Below are 22,187 nucleotides of genomic sequence, written 5' to 3' on the forward strand. Positions count from 1 at the left end.
TGAATATTTATAAATCAATGTATTTTTCTTTTTTCTTTTTTTTTTATTTTCCCACTGTACAGCAAGGGGGTCAGGTCATCCTTAGATGTATACATTGCAGTTACAGTTCTTTCCCCCACCCTTTCTACTGTTGCGATATGATCAAATCAATGTATTTTTCAAGTGGTTATATCTTTGGCCTCATCTAAGAAACCTCTTTCTAACCTAAAGTCACAAGTATTTCCCTCTAGGTCTTCTCCTACAAGTTTTCGGGTTCCATTTAATTTTTCCGGTTTTTTTTTTTTTTTTGGTCTTTTTGGGGTCGCAACTGGGGAATATGGAGGTTCCCAGGCTAGGGGTCCAATCGGAGCTGTAGCCTCTGGCCTATACCAGAGCCACAGCAACTTGGGATCTGAGCCACATCTGTGACCTACACCACAGTGCACGGCAATGCTGGATCCCCACCCCACTGAGCAAGGCCAGGGATCAAACTCCAACCTCATGGTTCCTAGTCAGATTCGTTAACCACTGAGCCACGAGGGGAACTCCTGGTTTACATTTAGGTCTATGATCTATCCTGAGTTCCAATAAGGTATGAGGTATGGATTCAGCCCAGTAATGTAACGACTTCTCACATGCATATAGACATCTATTAGTCAAAAAGCTGAAGTAGATCATCCTTCACCAATCTGTTGAAAAGAATATGTTTTCTCCACGGGGTTACCTCTCTGCATTGGTCAACGACATCAGTCTTGTTGTAGGCAAAGGTTTATTTTTGGACTCCTTATTCTGGTCCCTTGATCCCTTGAAGTATCATTGCAACAGTTCCATCCTGATTTGACCATGATGACTATAAACTAATTCCTGAGGTCAGGCAGAGCTAGCCATGCAACTTTGTTCCCTATTTTATACCAACTACTTTGACTATGCTGTGTGTGGGTGTTTTGTTTCTTTGCTTGTTTGTTTTCTGCAAGCGCAATGGCGGCATATGGAAATTCCCAGGCACAGCAATACAGGATCCAAAACGCATCTGTGACCCAGAGTGCAGTTTGGGGCAACAACAGATCCTTAACCCACTGAGCGAGGCCAGAGATCGAACCTGTGTCCTCATGGAGGCTAGCCAGATTTGTTTCCGCTGAGCCATGACGGAACTCCAAAGTGGGGAAAACTAACATCCCCAACATACTCCCTCTTCTAACTCCTGAACAAAAACTCTTTCCATTGTGTTGCATTTGAGAGATCTGTTTCCCAAAGCTCCACCCTTTAGCCTGGGCCCAAGACTCCCTATGACCATAGATTCCTTCTCGCTGGTTTGTGTTGAACCAACTTGAGCATTAGGTCTCGCTTGTCATTGTATACAGTGGGCTGACTGTCCCTTCCTCTTTTACCTCTTGCCAGCTGGGTGTCCAAAAGGTGGTGTCATGTCATTCCCCACTTCCACTGACAGTCCTGGATGCTACTGCAGCAATCTGTCAAAACAGGTGTTTCACTTTGTTTTATCAAAATCATCAGAGCCACGTTTAAATCAGCATCATAGTCAGCATAGTAGTTTGATAGTCAAATCTTCCGTTAGCTCAAAAACAAAAATCGGAAAATGAGAAATAATGCCTTTATTAGTTTGACCTTTTCCCCAAAGACATACCACTTCCATTTCAGGTGTGTGTGCTGATATGAAGACTCCTGACCGCCACGAACCAGTCACTACTCGTCTAATACAATAGAGCTTAGTTACGTACACAATGACGGCAAATCATGGGATAAATATTTATAGAGCGCGAGGTCCATAAGTTTGCTAAACATGTTTTCTCAGATGTGATGTCCCTCTGAGCCTACTCGCGTGTGGCTTCAAAAGCCTCCACCATTTTTCTCCACCCCTTTGAGGCCATGGTCATAAAATCTCCTCTACCTCATCCTAGGTCACCTGCCATGGGATCTCCTTGATTCCATAGCCCTAGAGGAAGAGCCATGGTCCCAGCTTTTTTCATTCAAGGGCCTGCCGTTCCCATAAGAGCAGGGGAAGCCAGTGGCTCTCTTTGTTCTTTGGAAGGTAGGGCCATCACTGGGGTCACCTGAAGAAGGTGTTGCCTTCACAAGTCACCAGATGATGCTAAATGCATTGAATGTTCTCACATTACATGACGCTAAAGCCCACCCATGCATTCCGTTCCCTGAAAGGTCACTTTCTGAGTGGGATCTTGAAACGTTTGAGATTCACTGTCCAACCACATGAGTCCGTCTCTCCTAGTCCAACCCTCTGCTTATTCTTTGGAATGTGCTACACTCTACCCAGAATCTATGAAATGAACACAGGGAGGGAGCCCACACAAACAACTGTGACACTCACCTAGGACACTTGGCACCTGGGACACTTCCTGAGGGAGGGTCTCTAGAGGCCTGTGACCTGATGCTTCAGGAAGCAAAAGCCAGGCACTGTCACTGCTCCTGTTTGTACCTCTCCTTTCACCAGGAAGAGCCTAGTGCTTTCTGCCATTGATGTTCTCACCTACAGACACCCAGGCTGAGCTGGGAAATGCCACCTTCACACTCTTTTCAGGAAGGATTCCCACCCTCCCCTTCCATCCCCCGCAAGGGAATCAGCACAACACATCTCACACAAGGGTGCAATGAATGCTTTCATGGAGCTCAATAGGGAGAGAATCTGCAAGTGTGGAAAGTATTTACCTTCTCAGAGAGAAAACCATTAACCACCAGTCATCATGACAGGTATGACCCTAGAAGACATACTAAACTTGCCTCATTATTTCTCCACTTCCCCAAGACATAGTCGGAGTTACAGATCTTTGCGGTTTTCTCTGGAGACCTGGGCAGTGTGGACTGCTTTAAGGCAACATGGAGTCCGGGTGTCATCTGCACCCTGAGAGCCCCGAATCTGGCTGGAACCAGGGCCATGGAGCCAGGAAAGGCCATGCAGCTGTTGGGAAAAAAGAGAAAGGATCCAGGACCACCCACCAGGCCATGCCTTGCCCAAATGGACCACTTGCTCCGTTGACCCCAACACCAATACACCGCTCATGAGTTCACTGCTACCAGACAGAGAGCTCCACAAACACGGGGATAACCCTTTATCCACCTCTGTGTCCAAGAATCCTCACACCAGGTCAAGCACTGAGGACCTTCTCAGCGACATCCTGTCACTGATTGCATAAGACAGGTTTCAAGTCTCTACTCATCTCAGCTCCATTCCTGTGCAACGGTCCTGACAGGGAGGCTCTGCTTTCTCCCAGGATGTAGCACGTCACCCTCCGTAAAGAAGAGCCTGCCCTACACGCACCTTATGCCATCACCTTCACCTCGGGTGACTCTCAGGCAGACACACCTGTCCTCGGGGATTCCTCTCCTGGTTTCACTACCATCAGGAACAGATGGCCTCAGTCTAGCCTCCCATCCTCTGGGCTGCAGCAACGACCCAAGTCAGGGGAGCAGCAGGCACATTTTGGTGCAACTATGCACACTTGTGCCTTCCTCTCACTGCGGTGATCTCCCCAGGAGAAGCTTACAGAGAGCTGAGCTCCGAGGTGTTAACACAGCAGAAGGCACATGAAGCGCTCAGCATGTCTTGAAGAGACCCTGTGTGTAAAGCCTTCCAAACTAAAGGCACAGGAAGACGATTCTTTCTGCTTCAGATGCAAGGGACCCCCCTCACCCTGGCCCCTTCTGGCCATGGGGCAGACCTGTCTGAGCTGCCAAGGAACGTCTCTAATTCTTCTCCAAACCTCATTTCGCTCTCTTAGCACTCACTTCCGTAGAGGACGGCCGCTGAGGGCAATCCGAAGGTTGTGGCTGAGGGCTCCAGGGCAGAGCCTCCTGCTGCCTCCTCCTCCTCATGGAACTGGTGCTTTCCAGCAGAATAAACCAACCCTGATCCATCCTGTGAATTCCTGGGCAGCTGCACACGTTCATGTGGAGAAAGTGACCCTCCCAGTCTTCCCTGCTCAACTCCGGCTGCACATGGAGGCCTGGATGATGCTGTGTGCATCCCTCAGTTGCCTTGACTTTTTGAACTTATCTGGTCCTTAGTCTCACCTCTCTTGCACAGCACCTCCTCTGCCATTACTTGGGTTCTTCTCATCCTCAAAACCTGCTGATTTTCTTTCTTCCATCTCCTCCTGCAGGTCTGTGAGTTCAGTGTGGTGACTCAGTTCAGGCTCCTAAAGGAAAAACACAGACAAGGGACCAAAGGCAGGACTTGGCTGCAGTTCCCAGGGCACATGGAGCATGCATCTCTGCCCCACAAGCATGCAGAAGGAAAAAAAAAAAAAAACTCAGCAGGAGAGGAATTTCGAGTATTGGAAGGACTTTATCTTCCTGATGAAGACACTGTGGTTCATGGAGATAGGGAGATTCTCCCAGGTTCCCACACCACTTGGGGGCAGCAGAGCCACCCATGAGCCTTGGCCACAAGCTTTTCTGTCCAAAAGCTCCGGGATCTCACAGCTGAATGTCAGGGAACACTGGGTCAAACATACAACTGTTCACTCTTCAAACAAACAAACAAACAACAACAACAAAAAAAACAACTGAAAGATATTTCCTGAAAGAACACTGTATCACTGTTCAACTGTCCCTTGTTGATACTCGGGCACTTGTCAGTCCAGGCTGGCGCATGGGACCAACCAACACAAAAGCATTAAGCACATCACAGTCATCTTTCAATATATATTATCTGTCAATATGCACGTCCCGTGCTAGAGATCATCTTTCTGACAGCAGGCACTCTCCTGGCCTGGTTCACCCCACCCCTCCTCCCCAGTGCCTCCTCAAGTGCCGGCCAGATCCAACATTTACTGCCTAGCAAATAAACACCAGGTTCCAGGGGTAACTTTTATCTATGTCTTCTAGTCCCGTCATATTTCCACTTCGATCTTATCCTAGGTCAGTGATAAAGCAATGAAAGCACAGTCCTAGGAAAAGCAGTCCACCATGCAAATATCTGCTCCATCATGCACCAAAGTTACATGACATGAAGATTTCACCACCCTCTGGGGCACACGGATCACGTGTATAAGGAACACGGAGGAATGCACAATGTGAAACAGACAAGGCCGTATTGACCTGGGATGAGTAAATGTGCTCTCCTGCAGCCCACAGGCTCTAAGGCCTGGGCTAAAGATCAGACAGAAATGCAGTCGCTTCTGCTCCTCTCAAACAAGAGCACATCACATGTCCCACTAGAAAGAGTTAAGCGGGCTTTGTGCCTGCCGTTTCACTTATTAATCACCTATTAAATTTGTATTTATTTATTTTAGCTTTTTAGGGCTGCACCCGCGGCATGTGGAAGTTCCCAGGCTGGGAATCGAATAGGAGCTACAGTTGCCGGCCTACTCACAGCTCCCACAACATGGGAGACGCGCTGCCTATGCGACCGACACCACAGCTCAGAGCAACACCAGATACTTATCCCCCTGAGTGAGTCCAGGGATCAAACGCCCAACCTCCTTGAAACTAGTCGGGTTCAATAACCACTGAGCCATGAAGGGAACTCTGGTTCCTGCCATTTTCAACGTGATTTGAGGAGTTCCCTGGTGGCTCAGTGACTTAAGGATCCAGCGAGGTCCCTGGCTCAGGTGACTGAAGTGCTAAAGGTTCAATCCCTGGCCCTGGAGCCCCACAGGCCGTGGGCGAAGGAAACAAAGTTGCTTCCAGGGGAGCGTTCAGTACCAGTCATTAACCACATAGGATGAGCTGACATAACGGACTAGCCTTTACCTTAGGTCTTCTCTCAAAGGGTGAAGGAAGGGCTTGTCTCTTGCTAAAGAACATCCATTCAAGGGGCACTAAGAGGTAAGGTAGGATCCTAGGGTCAGGATCACAGTCAACTCAGAAAAGGGCCACCGCTTTCCAGGGCCTAGGCTGAGCTCCACGGTCCTCAGCTGCTTTTCTAAACCCTGGGCAACCCCGGACACTTCCCAGTTACCCTGGTAACTGTACACCTACACTGACAGCTCCCTTACAGGTACCCCTGCATGGGAGGAGGCCCATGGGGCGGCCTTAGCACCCACTGTCCTGCATCTGAAGCCAACTGGCTCTTTAAACAGAGTCAGCTCAGCTCCTGGGTGCCCAGGTGAGAGGAGGGTGATGGTCAGGGGAAGCTGCTGAGAGGCCAGTGAGGCCAAGCCCCATCCCCCATGTGGCCCCACGTGTGACCAGAATTCTCCATCTCCCACCTCCTCCAGTCCTGGAGGGATGGCTGCAGGGGCTCACCTGCCACAGGAGCATCTTGGTGAAATCCGGAACCTTAGCCAGCACCTGGAGGACTCCACCATTTGTAATGACCACCTGAGGGAGCAGCTGCAACACAGGCTCAGCTCCACTGCCTCCTGAACAGGAAGGAGAGGCCCAGGGCTTCCCACTCCTGGTCACAGTGAGGGGGCTCCTGAAGGTCACCCTTAGGCTGAGCTTCACAGATGGCAGAGCACTGAGGTCTGCTTTCCTCCACTTGCTCCTAACACACAAACAGTCAGCAAGGCGGGAGGGGAAAGGACCATTCTCCTCCTTTGTAGACACATCTGAGCTGAGCGCTAACTCTCCTCAGGCCAGAACCAACCAGGCCTGGTCCCCAGAATCCTCTGACTTCTCCTCCCACCGTAATCTGCTCACAGGCTGCCTGCTGACCTCTCTGTGCCCTTGTCTTGTGCTTGGCAAGGGGCAGAGCCAGGTCTGCAGGGGCCTCCCCCAGCCTCTCCCCTGCCCCTGCTGGCTTCCTCCCCTCCCTCTCCCCCAGGCGGCTGGCCCTTGCAGGCATCCCTCCCACCTGCCCGGGTCCTGCCCACAGCACAGCAGCAGCTACTGAGGGGAAAGAGCCTCCGGAGCAGCTGCAGCCAGGGCAGGAGATTAGGCAAGCAAAGAGCCCCCTGAGAGGCACAGCCAAGCCAGGCATTCGGCCCCTCAGGCTCCAGGCCCAGGCCTCGAGTCCTCGAGTCCTCGGGGTTTTCTGCTGGCTGGGACAGGATCTTTGAGGTGCAGAATGGGCAGCAGCATTGAGCCTCTCTCACCCACCTGTGTAACCTGCCTTCTTGCATGCTCTGGGTCAGGATCCCCCTTGACCTTCTCCAGTCCGGGCCTGGAGTCCACACCTCAGCTCTACAACGACAACAGCCACACCTCAGCTCTACAATGAGGACAGAGTCCTGAGGGAAGAAAACCAGAGCCTTCAGGCTCAGCTGGGTCACATTTCCAGAGGTGAGTGTCAATAGCTGCCAAGAGTGTTCAGTGTTGGGCCCCTTCTTGCCTGGCCACGCCAGTCACCCTCTGGGGAAGCAAAGAGACAAGGTGGAGAGGACAGCCCTTCCCAGATCCACCACCCACACTCCCAGAGCTCTTCTCAGCCTCCAAAGGACGCCTTCCCGACACGTCCCAACCACGGGCCCTCAGGCTCCTGGGCTCCAGGGACAAGGAGCTCTAGGAAATCCACCCCTTCTGGGCAAACCTCCCCACACATACTCAGTCGTTAGCTAGCCAACTGGCCACCACTTAGTGTCTGTTCTACCTGCCCACGACCCACAGCTACTCTGGAACCAGGCAAGGAAGGGGCCTGAGGGCCCAGACACCCTCTCTGGGTTCTCCAGGCTCTGCTGTAGCTCTGTGTGTCCCTCCTCAAGCTGGTCTCCTCTCCCCATGTCTCCTCTCCACCGCCTACTCATACACTCAGGCTCCTGTTGGGTCATGAGTCCTCCCGTGTTCTGCGGTTTCCTACACCACCTCACTGCAAATTAATAGCCGATGTTGTCTAATAAACTGATCTCTTTGCATAGTATTGGGCTGCGCATTGCAATGTGACTTTGACAACCCTTCTTCTTCAAGCAGCAACCCCAAAGAATGTGTTGCATCTTATCGAACTAAGGCAGGATTTGGTAATAAGTAAATCCTGAAATGAAAGGGAAAGGGGTTTCATATGTGGTTTTGCATATGTCCTGCCATTTCACATTTAAAACACGAACACAGTCTCTTGCTAGCTCTTTGGAGGAAATGTGAAATGTTAGAATGGCTTAAGTGTCACAAACTAAACCTTTACCTAGGACTTCAAAGCTTTGCCAGAAGCAATTGGTGGATATTCCTAGGACTGTTCCTAAACTGTAACCTAAGGAAATGTTGAGCCTGTCACCAACTGGGACCCAAGGCAGCCTTCCTGGAACCGCCCCAATCCCTCCCCTCCCACCCTCACCCCCCACCCCCATCCCCGCCCCAGGTCCTCTCCCTGGCTATTTTCTGTCACATATCTCTAGCTTCCTAGGCTTTCCCCGAGTTCCCAAGTCTAAATTTCATCAGAGACATGAAAATGCTGAAGGAAAGGAAAACAGTCAAGCAAGAAAAAATACCAGTAGTTGGAGTTCCCGTCGGGAATCAGGGGTAACAGACCCAACTAATGTCCTTGAGGACAGGGGTTCAATCCCTGGCCTTTCTCAGTGGGTTAAGGATCCAGCGTTGCTGTGGGCTCTCATGTAGGTCACAGACTCGGCTCATACCCCGGTAGCGGTTGCTCTGCCTGTGGCTGTGGCTGTTTTCTTGGCCCTCAGTTCCAGCTCCAGTTCAACCCCTAGTCTGGGAACAGCCACATGCAGTGGGCTCGGCACCGAAAAGACACTGGACACAAAAATAAATTAATTAATTAAATAAAAAGAAAAAGAAATCAACCTGCCTGACCAGCAAACTGTCTTCCAGTTTGCCACAATGGAAATGAGAAACATGGTGGGTCCTGTGTGGGAAAGAGGGTGTGAGTCTCATAGGGGAAATTTTTTTTAATGAAAAAAAAAATAGGAATGAATAAAAGATGGTAGGAACCTCACGGAACACTTAAAACCTGTACAAATGTCTTTTGTCCCATCACCGGAAGACAGACAGGCAAGCTGCAGACTGACACAGGGTTTCTTAGAGTCCCCAGGTCTTATGACGACTTAGGAGAATCCCCTACACACTTGAATCAGCTTTCTTTTTCTGCTCTAACACATGCCCGTACGTTTTGTGGCCTACAAAAAAAAAAATGCATTCATTAGGACAGTTCTGTAAGTTAGGAGTCCAACCCAGACCTCACCAGCCCAAAGTCAAGGGGTCAAGGAGACGGGATTAAGATGGTGGAATAGAAGGACTGGAGCTCAACTTCTCTCCTAAAAACACCAAAATTCACAACTAAAGAATGAGCACTCTTCACCCAAATGGACCGGAAACCTTACAAAAGATATCCTACACCAGAAGAAAAAGAGGAGGACACATCAAGAGGTAGGAGGGGTGATTTCACGATATAAACAACCCCACACCTCCCGGGTGGGAAGCCCCACAGACTGGAAACTAACTGCTTCACAGAGACTCACCTACAGGAGTGAGAGTTCTGAGCCCCACATCAAACTCTCATGTGTCGGGATCTGGCACGGGGAGAAAGAGCCCCGGAGCATCAGGCAGTGAAAACCAGTGGGGCTTGTGCACAGGAGCTGCACAGGACTGGGGGAAACGGAGACCCCATTCTTAAAAGGCACACACAGACTTTCATGTGCACTGGGTCCCAGGGCAAAGCAAAGTCTCCATGGGAATCTGAGTCAAATCTCACTGCAGTACGTGGAGGACATCCTGGGAAACCAGGGGTGAATGTGGCTTGTTGTGAGGGAAGGACATTGGAAGCAAAGCTCTCGGGAATATTCAGCAGCCATGCCTCTCTCTGGAGGTGGCCATTTTGGGAAAACCTGGCCCCACCCATCAGTCAGTGCTGAGAAGCCCCAGGGCAAACAACAACCCAGGTGGGATCACAGCACCGCCCCTCAGTAAACAGGCTACCCAAAGACCCCTCAGGCACACAGCTGCCTCTACTCCCATCCAGAGACTAAGCCCCACCCACCAGAGGGATTAGAATCGGCTCCACCTACCAGGCAGCAGGCATCAGCCCCTCCCATCAGGAAGCCTACAGCAAGCCCCCATACTGACTTCTGCCACAGGGGGGCTGACATCAGAAGTACGAGAGGACACAACTCCATTATCTGTAAAAAGGTCACCACACCAAATACCTATAAAAATGAAAAGACAGAGAACTATCACTCAGATCAGGGAGAAAGGAAAAACCCCAGAAAATCAGCCAAGCAGGGAGGCGATTCTCAGCCTCCAGGAAAAAGACTTTAGACTGTTGATGCTGAAGATGATGCAAGACATTGGAAATAAACTGGAGGCAAAGATGGATAACTTACAGGAAACACTGACCAAAGAGATACAAGATATAAAACCTCAACAAGAAGAGATGCAAAATACAATAACTGAAATAAAAAAAAAAATCACTAGAAGCAGCCAACAGCAGAATACAGGAGGCAGAAGACAAATAAGCGAGGTGGCGGACAGATTAGTAGACATTACGGATGCAGAACAGAAAAGAGAAAAAAGATCGAAAACGAAGAGCATCTCAGAGAACTCTGGGACAACGTGAAACGCACCAACATCCGTATTATAGGGGTGCCAGAAGGAGAAGAGAGAGAGAAGGGGACAGAAAATATATTCCAAGAGATAATAGCCGAACACTTCCCTAACATGGGAAAGGAACCACCCACTCAAATCCAGGAAGCGCAATGACGACCATATAAAATGAGCCCAAAGAGGAACACCCCAAGACGCATATTAATCAAACGGACCTAAATTAAAGACAAAGAGAAAATCTTCAAAGCAGCTAGGGAAAAGAAACAAATCACATACAAGGGAACCCCAATAAGGTTACAGGCAGATTTTTCAGCAGAAACCCTGAAGGCCAGAAGGGAGTGGCATGATATACTCAACGTGATGAAAGGAAAAAATCCTCTACCCACCAGGCTCTCATTCAGATTTGAAGGAGAAATCAAAACCTTCACAGATAAGCAAAAGCTGAGAGAATTCAGCAACACTAAACCAGCCTTACCACAAATACTAAAGGAATTTCTCTAGGCAGAAAAGAACAAGAGAAGAAGGAAAGAAAAAAAGAGCAGCAAAAACAAATCCAAAGCAATTAGTAAAATGGCAATAACAACATACATATCAATGATTACCTTAAATGTTACTGGTCTAAACGCCCCAACCAAAAGACACAGACTGGCTGAATGGATACAAAAACAAGACCCATATATATGCTGTCTTCAAGAGACCCACTTCACTTCTAGGGACTCATACAAACTGAAAGTGAGAGGATGGAAGAAAATATTTCACGCAAACGGGGATCAAAAGAAAGCTGGAGTAGCAATACTCATAGCAGACCAAATAGACTTTACAACGAAAAATATTTTAAGGGACAGGGAAGGTCACTACCTAATGATCAAGGGATCAATCCAAGACGATGATATAACAACTTTAAATATCTACGCACCCAACACAGGTTCACCACAATATACAAGGCAACTGCTAACAACCTTAAAAGGAGAAATCAACAATAACACAATAATAGTGGGGGACTTTAACACCCCACTTACAGCAATGGACAGATCAACCAGACAGAAAATCAATAAGCAAACACGGGCCCTGAATGATGCATTAAACCAGAGGGACTTAATCGATATTTATAGCACATTCCATCCAAAAGCAACAGACTACACTTTCTTCTCAAGTGCACATGGAACATTCTCTAAGATTGAGCACATCCTGGGCTACAAATCCAACCTCGGTAACTTTAAGAAAACCGAAATCATATCAAGCATCTTTTCCGACCACAACGCCATACAACTGGAAATCAACAACAAGAAAAAAACTGCAAAAAACACAAACACGTGGAGACTAAACAACCTGCTTCTAAACAACCAATGGATCACTGAAGAAATCAAAGAGGAAATTAAAAGATACCTGGCAGGAAATGACAATGAAGATACGACACTCCAACACCTATGGGATGAAGCAAAAGCCATTCTAAGCGGAACGTTTATAGCAACACAAGCCCACCTCAGGAAACAAGAACAAGCTCAAATCAACAAGCTATCTTTACATCTAAAGCAGCTCGAGAGAGAAGAACAGACAAGTCCTAAAGTTAGTAGAAGGAAAGAAATCATAAAGATCAGAGCAGAAATCAAATGAAATAGAAACAAAGAAAACCACAGAAAAGATCAATGAAACGAAAAGCTGGTTCTTTGAAAAGATCAACAAAATTGATAAACCCCTAGCCAGACTTAGCAAGCAAAAAAGAGAGGGGACTCAAATCAATAAAATTAGAAATGAAAAAGGAGAAGTAACAACGGACATCACAGAAATACAAAGGATCATAAGAGACTACGATACGCAACCATATGCCAATAAAATGGAAAACCTAGAAGAAATGGACAAATTCTTAGAAAAGTACCATCTTCCAAGACTAAACCAAGATGAAATAGAAAAGATGAATGGACCAATCGCAAGAACTGAAATTGAAACTGTGATTAAAAAACTTCCAACAAACAGAAGTCCAGCACCAGATGGCTTCACATCAAACTCTATCAAACATTTAGGGAAGAGCTACCACCTATCCTTATGAAACTATTGCAAAAAAACCACAGACGAAGGGATACTCCCAAACTCTTCCGATGAGGCCACCATCTCCCTGACACCAAAACCACACAAAGATACCACAAAAAAGAAAACTACAGGCCAATTTCACTGATGAACATCGATGCAAAAATCCTCACCAAAATCCTACCAAACCGCATCCAACAATACACTAAAAGGATTGTACATCATGATGAAAAGGGATTCATCCCAGGGATGCAAGGGTTCCTCAATATCCACAAATCCATCAGTGTGATACACCCCATTAACAAACTGAAGAATAAAAACCATATGATCCTCTCAATAGACGCAGAAAAAGCCTTGGACAAAACCCAACACCCATTTCTAATAAAAACCCTTCGGAAAGTGGGCATGGTGGGAATCTACCTCAACATCAGAAAGGTCATACGTGACAAACCCACAGCGAACATCATTCTTAATGGCGAAAAGCTGAAAGAATTCCTGCCAAGATCAGGAACAAGACAAGGATGTCTGCTCTCACCACTACTCTTCAACATAGTGTTACAAGTCCTAGCCACAGCAATCAGAGGGGTGAAAGAAATACAAGGAATCCAAATTGGAAAGGAAGACATAAAACTATCACTATTTGCCGAGGACATGATACATTACCTACAAAATCCTAAAGACTCTACCAGAAAACTGTTAGAGCTCATCCAGGAATTTGGCAAACTCGCAGGATACACAATTAATACACATAAATTGATGGCATTTCCATACACTAACAATGAAAGATCAGAAAGAGGAATTAGGGAAGCAATTCCATTTACCGTCGCATCCAAAGGAATAAAATACCCAGGAGTAAACCTACCTAAAGAGACAAAAGACCTGACCTGTACTCTGAAAACCATAAGACTCTGATGGAAGAAATCAAAGATGACACAAACAGATGGAAAGACATACCAGGCTCTTGCACTGGAAGAGTCAATATTATCAAAAATGACTATACAACCCAAGGCAATCTACAGAGTCAGTGCAATCCCTATCAAAGTTCCGAGGACATTTTTCACAGAACCCAAACAAAATATTTTCAAGTCTGTTTGTTTGGAAGCACAAAAGACCCAGAATAGCCAAAGACATCCTGAAAAAGAAAAATGGAACCAGAGGAATCAGGCTCCCGGACGTCAGACTATACCACAAAGCAACACTCATCAAAACTGTATGGTCCTGGCACAATGAGAGACACAGAGATCAGTGGAACAGGACAGAAAGTCCAGAATTAAACCCACGCACCTACAGCCACCTCATCTATGGCAAAGGAGGCAAGGATATACAATGGAGAAAGGACAGCCTGGTCAATAAATGCTGCTGGAAAACCTGGACAGACACTTGGAAAAGAATGAAGTTAAAACACTCCCTAACACCACACACAACAATAAACTCAGCATGGATGAAAGACCTAGGTATAAGACCAGACACTATAAACTTCTTTGAGGAAAACATAGGCCAAACACTCTCCGACATAAACGACAGCAACATCTTCTCAGATCCACCTCTTAGAGTAATGAGAATAAAGACAAAAAGAAGCTAATGGGACCTAATCAAACTTCAAAGTTTCTGCACAGCAAAGGAAAACCTAAACAACACGAAAAGACAACCCACAGAATGGGAGAAAATCTTGCAAGTGAATCGATTGACGAGGGATTAATCTCCAAAATTTAGAAACACCTTCTGCAGCTCCATACCAAAAAAACCAAACAACCCCATCCAAAAATGGGCAGAAGATCTAAACAGACAGTTCTCCAAAGAAGACATATAGATGGCTGAGAAACACGTGAAAAGATGTTCAACATCACTCATTGTTAGAGAAATGCAAATCAAAACCACGATGAGGTACCACCTTACACCAGCCAGATGGCCATCATCAAAACGTCTACAAACAGTAAGTGCTGGAGATGGGGTGGAGAAAAAGGAACCCTAGTACACTCTTGGTGGGATTGAAAATTGGTGCAACCCCTGTGGAAAACAGTAGGGAGATGCCTCCGAAAACTAAAAATAGAACTACCATTTGATCCAGCAATCCCACTCCTGGGCATCTATCCAGAGAAAACCATGCCTCGAAAAGATACACGTACTCCAATGTAAACTGCAGCACTCTTTGCAATAGCCAAGACATGGAAACACCTGAAACGGCCATCAACAGAGGAGTGGACATGGAAAATGGGCTTTCCCCCACACAGCAACATCTGCCAAGGACTCACAGGTGTTTACTAAGCTTTGTAGTGATGTGTTGACATATGGCATATATGCTGAAGGGTATTTTTCATACCACTTCCAAGAAGTCACTGGCGTGTGGTTGATACTGCAGGGAAGCACCAACCCTGAGAGCAGGAGGATGGCATCTTTCGGTTTCCACCTTGTATCTGCGCTCACAGTGGGTGCTCTCCAAGGAAGGGTGAGATGAGAGGGATGGATGATGGCTGGAGAAGGCCTGTAGGGGCTCCTTCTTTCCTAAATCACTTCTGCCCTCAGGTCAGGAGGGGCCAGGATAAGGGGACCCTTCCATCTGAAGCTGAGACAATAATAACAGTCTTCCGTATTTTCACTTTGACAGGCTTTCCACACAATCTCCCTTAAACATTGGTCAGGGATTAGTTTTCCTTGGGCTGTGTTCAGAAGCTGGAGTTCAGACAGCAGTAAGACTGACCTGAGGAAATCAACGCTGTGGGAAGAAGAATACAAGTGGAGAGTTTCCACAAAATGTGGTGGTTCCTCTCTGCTAGACTGTTGTGGCAGCCAGAGGATGGGAGGGTAGCCTGAGGACATTTCTTCCTAGTGACACTGAACCACGGAGGGGAATCCCTGAGGACAGGGGTGCCTTCATCAGTCACCTCACGTCAGTGTCGTGGGGTAAGGAGAGTGGTGGGCAGACTCCTCTTTAATGAAGAGGATTTGCTACATCCCAAGAGGAAGCAGAGCATCTCTGACGGGACATCTGGACGGGAATGTAGTTGAAATGACTGGAGACCTGGAACCTCTTTTATGCAGGCAGTGAGCAAGTGTCCCGGGCAGCCTCCTCGGTGCTTGCCTCAGTACCAGGGGTCATCAATACAGGCTGCGTAAAAGAGTCATCCAACGTTCACGGAGCTCTCAGTCCAGGACAGGAGATCATGAGAAGGGAAGTCGGAGTGGATCCATTGGAGGAAGGGGCCCATGCTGCCTAGAAATGACCTCAGGATTGGTCCTGAGCCTGGTGACCCAACTCAGCTGGTGACCTGTCCTGGCCCCCAAACCCTGGTTCTCAGCCAGACTGCAGCCTCTCACGATACAAGAAACCCCTGGGAACCAGGCTGCCACAAAGAAGTCAATACCATCAAGGTCTGCCCAGGAAACTGCTAACATCTGTCTCGACTGTCGATGTCCTGGTCAGTGGAGACATGAAGACGCAAGTTTCATAAGCCTTAGATGTTCATCCTTGTCATGATGATCAGGGGTGATCAGCTTTCTCTCCGACAACTTAAATGACTCCCACAGTCAAATCCTCTCGCCTCTTTAAAAAGAATTTAAATATCAGCCATATTCCTAGAATTGTAGAACTTGGTCTTTTATCCTTAAATTTCAGATCCTTTTTCTAAAGTGAAAAAGGGGCAAAGCACCATTCAAGTTTGCAAGGAGGACACACAAGGGTCTGGCAGTACAATCCCAGCTTTGAAGTGGTTGACGTGTCCTCAGTTCTCTTAGAAACAGAATGCCCTACCAACCCTTGGTTCACTCCTCTCTCCGATCATGTGCTATAAAATCCAACATCTCTGCTCATCTAGATAACTTGGAGTCTACATGTGTGGAGGTCCAGGGATGCATTTACGGAGCCCCTGGGGGTAGAGCACTGTGCTAACTGCCTTGGGTGGATACAAAGCGAGCACCCCCATTCCTTACTGAAGGAAGTTTAAAGAGGACTCCTCCCAGCTCAGCCTGCGTGTCTACAGGTAGAGCAACAGCAGCAGACACCAATGGGTTCCACTGGACGTGAGGGAAGACGAGGATGAGGAGCAACTCAGTGAGGCCCACAGGCCTTCCTTTCAGTTTCCCCTCCCCTGCCTGCATTGCAAACTCTCTCCAGGTGGTACACTGGAGCAACGGTGGGGCTCACCAGTCTGATTTTCATCTCTCAGGGATCACTCACTACCTTTATTGCCTGATGCCCAGTTTCCTGAAAAATCTTTGCTTCATCGATTTTTTCCAGTTTATGGCTGTTGTTTGGTTTTGTTGTTTCCCAGGGGGAGAATCAATCCAGCTTCTATTACTCTGTATTTGTGTGGCACCCCCTTTTAAAAATCACAACCGGAAAATCACTCTCGAGATCCTGAAAAGAGGTTCCTAAAAAATAAAGAACAAAGCCACAACCAGGGTGGAAAATGTCAAACAAGGAAAACCTTACAACTTGATCAATGAGGGTCAACTGAGCAACAGCCAAAATATATACACAGCTCCCACAACTCAAGACCAATAGAAAAACAACCCAATTCAAACTTGGCACAAGACCTCAACCGACATTCTTCCAGAGAGGACAAGCACATGGCCTCACAAGCACATGGAAAAAAGGCTCAACATCACTCATCATTAGGGCAAGGCAAATTAAAAGCACCAGAGGTATCAACTCACACCTGTCAGAATGGCTGTCAGCAGAAAGAACACAAAGAACAAATGCTGGCAAGGATGTGGAGAAAAGGGAACACTTTTACAACGCTGAAGTGAAGAGAAGTTGATGTAGCCACCGTGGCAATCATTTTTGCGGTTTCTACAAATACTACAAACTGAGCTACCAGAAGACCAGCAATTCTACTGGTGGGGAGGCATCCAAAATACACCAAAACCACCCTTTCACAAAGATACTCACATCCCAGGGCTCCTGGCAGCTTTATTTACAGTAGCCAAGTTATCAAAGCAACCTAAGTGTCCATCCACAGATGAATGGATAACAAACAGGAGGTATACATACACAATGGCATACTGCTCAGCCATAAAACACAATGACCTGTGCCATTGGCAACAGCATGGATGGACACAGGGGGTATTATGCTACATAACCTAACTCAGACAGACAAATACTGTGTGATATCAGTAATACGTGGAACTGAAAAATATCAACAACAAACTACTGCATATAAGAAAAAAGAATGAGACTCCCAGATACACAGAATCAACTAGTGGTTACCAGTGAGGAGAGGGAAGGGGGCGGGGGCAATACAGGGAGACAGATTAAGACCTAGAAACTATTATGTATAAAGTAAGGGACAAACATTTATTGTACGACATGGAGAATATATCCAATATTTTATAAGTATCAATGGAATATAGTTTTCAAATTGTGATTCTGTATATTGCAAATCTTTTTATCATTCTGTACATCGACTATACTTCAAAAATAAAAACTAAAAAACCACAAAACCCCACAAACCTTGTATTTTAAAAGCAACATACTAGTACTAAGGACATTTTTGGCATGACTCTAGGTTGGGGACTGCAGACCCCACAGCTCCCTTCCAAAAGGCTGAAAGGATATTCCTTTGTGGTCTGTGCTATAAACCGGTCCTTGATGACTCAACATGCCTCTTTAAAAGCAGGACACCCTTGGTTGTTTCTAGTCCCCAAAGGCTCCTGCAAAGGAAGGGAGAGCATGACCACAAAGTGGCCCAATTGGAAGGCCTGGCTTTTGTGCGATGGCTCTGAGGAAACACTGACCCCAAGCTCATGATCTGCCTGGGGAGCCAGGAAGAGACAGCAGATGTTTCTGCTCCAACCCAGGGACCCAAGGAGGGGCAACGACTCACAGACCTTCTCTCAGGAACCTCACTCTGTTGCTCCAAAACAGACCCCAGAAAGTTGACCCTCCCCAGGTTTTCACCTCTTCTGGGTACAAAATGCTCCTGCGCCTTAGTTGCTAAGAAGGGGACACAGCGCTAGATGGTACCTTGAGTGAGTTGGGAGCACTGCCCTGAGTATCACAGAAGAGAAAGTAAAGTAGGGGAAGCCAGGGGAGATACCAGGTACTTGCGTTCTCGTTGGGCTGGGAGAGGCCGTCACCTGGCCACACAGGTTCCCTGAGTCCCAGATCTCTGGTGGAGTTTCTGCAGGAGAGAGTGACTGGGGGACACTCCTTCCCACAGTAACATGGGGACTGGGACTGAGCTGAAAGAAAGTGGCCTTGGTGGGTTGATTAGGGCCTTGAACTACTGAAACCCTGATGGGTGACAATTCAGTCTGGCGCATGAAAGGAATATAGCTTCCCCCTACCCCGCCAAAGCCACTAAGAAGGGGAACAAGAAGGTTTCCCTTCTCAGAAAATGCATCTACGAAATGCCCCCCAAGAGTTTACCCAAACTACTGAATATATCCAAATGGTCTGAGATTGACCATGAGTTGTCGGGGAGAAGCACAAACACAGTCCTCCTCTACCACAAACTGTGCATTCGACTCTACACCCTGTGGAGAAATCCCAGGGTTCAGTGCATCTAGAGGGGGATGGATAAGCCTCATTGGGGGAACATCCCTTTCCTGTCCATGGGATAGCCCCCTCCTCTGTACCATCCTCGGGCAAGGTCCAAAGAAGGAAGAAATTCTGTGAGGGAGAACAGAGCACAGCTGTGAGAGAACTCTACTATCCTCTGAGGCAACCCATACATCTCAACTCTTCTAAGAAGTAATAGCCTTAATTAAAAAAAAAAAAAAAAAACACTGTGAAATCAAAGTGTTGGTGGCATCCTGTAATTGGGGAGCTGCTACTGAACGTTGCCATGCACCCACCTGGAGGCTGACCAGTGGATGATTCCCATGCTTGTGCCCTCAGCCTCTGGCCGCCTGGCAGTTCCCCGGAATCCAGATGAAGAGTCAGCTAAGCCAAGGTGGACTGGGCGCGCCAGAAAGTGCACAGAGACCAGGGCCATGTGGTGACCGGGGGTGGAAACCCCGGCACAGCCTGTCCCGGTGACTCTCCAGGAGGACGACATTCCACATATGCCCCCCTGTGTGCACAGAGCAGAGGACAGTGAGGACAGGCCCTGAGAGCTCCAGGACAGGGTCGCTGCCCCAACCATAAACGCAGCTCAGGAGGCTCTGGGAAATGCTGACAACCACAAGCCTGAAAATGAGTTCAAGCAGAACTAGAACTTCCAAGTGCCATGGGGGCTTGGACACCAGCCTTCACCAATGAACAGTCAGGCTCCCTACTGGACCCACAGAGCAGGATGACACGATCTTATGCTGCTGCCAGGCTCTGAGAACCCGCCGCCCAGCCCCTCCCTCCTCTGCTGAAAACTCATCCAGACCCCACACACTGGACACGCTCAGGCTGGACGCTGGGGCCCTGTGGGCACCGACCCCAGTGAGGGACACCCCATTCCCCCCCCACCGCGCCCCCACCAGGGGCCCATGGCCCTGGCCGCCTGCTCCTCGCCTCCCAGGAAGCCCCTGCTCTGCGGACCGCCCAGCCTCTGGGCCTGAACGCAGCCATTTGCCCCTCTGCCCTGCACATCTCCCTTTGGCTTCACCCAACTCAGCAAGGGACGCTGTCCAAGGCCTTCAAAGCGGGCCCCTGAACCCTAGAAGCCTCCTGCCCCTGGAAACATCTAGAAGGCACCCCGTGCCACCACACACTGAGCTCCCCACCCAGACCCAGCGGCCGCCTCCGTCTTGGGCACCCGGGTGGGCGAGGACCTGCTGAACCCGGAAAGCTGAACAGGAGGAGGACGCTGAGGGAGGGAAAAGCCCAGAAGAAACTCAGTCCCCTGCTCACACCCCGCAGGGCGCCAGCCGCCTGGGTGCTCGCGCTGCCACCTGTGGGCACACGGAGGCCGCTTCGGTTCCAAATCTGTGTCACCCAGGGAAGCCCTCAGTGCCCTGCCCCTCGACCCTTGGCCCCGCGGTCCCAGGGAGAAGACATCCCGGGAAGTCCCAAGGGCGCTTCTCCGGATGCTCAGAGCTGCCAGGGCAGCGCCATGAGGGACACTTACAAAGAGGACAGGAACTTGGTTTTCTGGCAGGAAAAGCTCCTTCAGCGCAGAACACTCGACAGACGCCGGCAGAGGAGGTGGACTTGCGGGAGGCCCGAAAGCGCTGCCCTGTCGCTGACCCCAAACGGATTTCATCGCCTCCGTGAGGAGGTACAAACCAAAGGGAGGCCGCGGGCAGGCGAGTCGGGGCCTCCTGACGTCGCGGGCGGCTGAGGAAGCGCGCGGCGGGCGGGCGGCTGAGGAAGCGCGCGGCGGGCGGGCGGCTGAGGAAGCGCGCGGCGGGCGGGCGGCTGAGGAAGCGCGCGGCGGGCGGGCGGCTGAGGAAGCGCGCGGCGGGCGGGCGGCTGAGGAAGCACGCCTGGCGGGAGGCGGGGCCTGCGCCCGCGGGGCTGCGCGCGGCCTGGCTCAGCGGCGGGAGGGGCGACCCCTGGCGGTGCGCTCGTGTCATGCTGCGCCCTCTGGACTCTGAATGCAGGGGTCCGAGGGCGACTCTGCGTGGGACCTGGCCCTTTGGGCGGCGTCTTTTACAGCGCAGCGTGGCCTCAGTCCCCAAGGCGAACTGACACCTGAGAGAGGCAGGCTGCGTGGGCAAGGGCATCCCCAGGCTCCAGGTCCTGTCTGGAGTCGGGGTCCCAGACCCCAGCCTCCTGGATGAGCCAGGAAGACTGAGGGGACCAGGGAGGCAGGGTGGGCGGGGGAAGCTCGCGGCTTCCAGGCTGGACCCAGGCAGCTCTGCTGGTCGCTGTCCTGGAACCGGCCTGGGCTGCAGCAGTGGAGCCAGTGCCACCTGTAGTCAGGTCCCCCTGTGTCCCAGGGCTTAACAGCAGAGACTGAACCAAAAGGGGGTTTCACCAGGACTCTAGTACTTGCAAGGTTGTCCCTGTGAGTAAATGGTCATGTGAGGGGCTGAGATAGTCCTGCTGAGGCTGGATGACTGCCTACAGCTTCTGGTTGGCCCGTCCAGACTACTTTTGTTTGTTGGTCGGTTGGTTTTGGTTTTCTTTGGAGGGCCACTTATGGAACTTCCCATGCTGGGAGTCAAATTGTGGTAACAGCTGCCATCATACTCCACAGCCACATCATCACCAGATCCCAGCCACCTCTGCCACCTACACCTCAACTCACCAGCACCCAGGAACATCAGCCCACTGAGTGGAGCCAGGGAGTGAACCTGAATCCTTTGGATACCACTTGTGTTCATTACTGCTGAATCACAATGGGAACTCCTACATTAAAGAAAAAATCACTATGAAATTAAATTGTTAAATACAGGCCTCTAGACTTTGAAAACATCGTGTAACAAGGGAACATGCTTGTCTCTTTTGCGAAACAACCAGATGGGCAAGAGCTATACCTGTGGTAAAGCAACTAAAACACAAGCGTGTCCCTGTTCCCCAAGACACTGTCAAAGCCCCAAACTGCTCTCCTCTATTGTGTTGTTAGTGGCATTGTTGGTATCTCTTTAGGCTTTTGTCCCTGTAATGTGGGAAAAGGCAAAGGAGACTGTGGGATACTGTGTTCCCCTTACTCCCAGTGTCCTTAACAACAGAAAAGCGGGTATCAGAGAAACCCGATTCAGAAGGCATGTAAACTTCCATAACAAGCCTGTTGTTCTGAACGTGAATGGTGCATGCTTGGGAATATATGTCAATACACGAGTCCATACAATTATGAAAATGTGTTTCCTAGCTCCTTCCACGGGAAAGGCCTAGAGAGAAACCAATTCCAATGAGTAGCTCTAGGTTCCACAAGTTGATCTGGGAATCGTGTTTTGCA

The 22,187-nt window shown here is 49.0% G+C and overlaps 1 protein-coding gene across 5 annotated transcripts in view; it reads right to left on the reverse strand.

Moving 5' to 3' along the window:
- The window catches only part of LOC146404157 (NBPF family member NBPF6-like), a 41,767-nt gene extending 21,010 nt beyond the window's left edge, over positions 1 to 20,757 (reverse strand). Inside the window, exons 1-7 of one of the 5 annotated variants that reach the window (XM_085023355.1) lie at positions 20,412 to 20,757; positions 19,207 to 19,424; positions 9,852 to 9,989; positions 8,798 to 8,963; positions 4,024 to 4,148; positions 2,734 to 2,911; positions 1,368 to 1,448 (exon numbers count right to left, since the gene is read on the reverse strand). The gene's annotated coding sequence lies outside the window, so the exon portion shown is untranslated. Of the gene's footprint in view, positions 1 to 1,367; positions 1,449 to 2,733; positions 2,912 to 4,023; positions 4,149 to 6,201; positions 6,443 to 6,996; positions 8,147 to 8,778; positions 8,964 to 9,851; positions 9,990 to 19,206; positions 19,425 to 20,411 lie in introns of those variants that run through there. The other 4 variants (XM_085023356.1, XM_085023357.1, XM_085023360.1 and 1 more) reach the window with 4 other exon arrangements.
- Between the last annotated feature and the right edge of the window lie 1,430 nt (positions 20,758 to 22,187).

The sequence above is a fragment of the Sus scrofa genome, chromosome 4 (assembly GCF_054392235.1).
Source record: "Sus scrofa isolate SSC_HxYL_T2T_F1_AM1 chromosome 4, Sscrofa_HxYL_maternal_Yorkshire_Landrace_v2.0, whole genome shotgun sequence".
In the NCBI taxonomy this organism is placed as follows: domain Eukaryota; kingdom Metazoa; phylum Chordata; class Mammalia; order Artiodactyla; family Suidae; genus Sus; species Sus scrofa.